Raw genomic sequence first — 1,726 nt, forward strand, 5'->3', positions numbered from 1 at the left:
AGTGTTGCAGAAGGAAACTGTTCACTGAGTCCAAATTTTCTTAGCACAGCACCCCCAAAAGTTCAGTTTCTCTAGCTAACGGTAAAATCTCTCTGAGTTCTACTGGATGGTACTCTGGGGAATATTTCTGTGTGCTGAACACAATTAAAATTATAATTCTTTTATTGCATTTATACATATTAAAATAGAATATCAACTTAATATTTTGACTCTTAATAAGTTTTCCCCAAAAGGAGATCATTACTCACAGTTCACACAGTGTGAAAGCCATGAATGTGTGCCTTGGTAGCCTGAGATTTACTGTGACTCTATATCTGTACTGAATACAAATTCATTTAAAAATATATTCATTCCCCTATTCTCCCTGCATTGAGGTTTACGAATGAATAAATGGCGGGTTAGCAGTTCTAAGAATGCTGGGGCAGAGTCATAAGGACTTATGCCTGCTGGAAAGATCCTTTGGGGCAAGAGAGGTCTGTTAGCCTGTTCCATGTTTCCCAAGCTGAGGGAGAGGCCAGAGGGCCACATTCTGAGCTGAGAGGTTTTGAAACTTTGCTTTCCTTGGACAAAGCGTAAGCTTTCTGATATTTCTCTCTCCTAAGCTATTTAATGAGGAGGAAGAGAGCCATTTTCCCCAGTGTTGAGTGGAAAGGAAGAGTAGATGAGAGGGTATGGCTGGAGGATTTCTAAACCCACAACTACACCCCAGTTTACTCCAAAGATGGAGGCACTGTAGCATGAACAGCTGAAGTAGGGTTTTGCTCTTCATTGAAGGTATTTTCTGCAAAGTTTTGGAAGAGTTATGAACTAGTGGGAAGAAACCACATTAGGCCTTGATACACACACACACACACATATTTAGATTAATAAGTTCGTGTTTTAATTAGCCAATGATACAGTGCCATATTATGAACAAACTGGCCATCAGGGATGAAGGAATGGAGTGAGGAAGAGGTTTCCTGGGCCTCAGAGACTCTGATAGGAGCCCAAAGCTGTTGATACTAGTGTTTGTGCAAGAAACGGTTTCATGAGATCAAGAGAACTCAACTCTTACTGTGGCGTAGTCCTATAAGCTTATATTATCATTCAGGAAGAATATACCTTACATTTGACAGAGGTTTTCAAACATCAGGACATCTGTGTTCTTGATCCAAAGTCAGTGTCAGCAAAGATTGAGTCATCGCCTCTCACTGGCAGTTGTTGCTTTACTTTATAATACTTTTTATATTAGTTATCCTTTGGGGGCAACATGATGAACTTCAGATCTTTTATTGGCTTAGTGTTTTTTTTTTTTTAATATTTATTTGGGCTGCGCCTGGTCTTAGTTGCGGCATGTGGGATCTTTGTTGCTGCATGCAGGATCTTTAGTTGCGGCATGTGAACACTTAGTTGTGGCATGTGGACTTCTTAGTTGCGGCATGTGGACTCCTTGTTGCGGCATGCAGACTTCTTAGTTGCAGCATGCGGACTCTTACTTGTGGCATGCATGTAGGATCTAGTTCCCCAATCAGGGATCGAACCCGGGCCCCCTGCATTGGGAGTGTGAAGTCTTACCCACTGGACCACCAGGGAAGTCCCTCAGTGTTTTTCCTTTTTTTTTAATAGATCTTTATTGGAGTATGATTGCTTCACAGTACTGTGTTAGTTTCTGTTGTACACCAAAGTGAATCAGCCATATGCATACATACATCCCCATATCCCCTCCCTCTTGAGCCTCCCTCCCACC

Source organism: Neophocaena asiaeorientalis, unplaced genomic scaffold (assembly GCF_003031525.2).
Source record: "Neophocaena asiaeorientalis asiaeorientalis breed wild unplaced genomic scaffold, Neophocaena_asiaeorientalis_V1.1 scaffold100, whole genome shotgun sequence".
Lineage (NCBI taxonomy): Eukaryota > Metazoa > Chordata > Mammalia > Artiodactyla > Phocoenidae > Neophocaena > Neophocaena asiaeorientalis.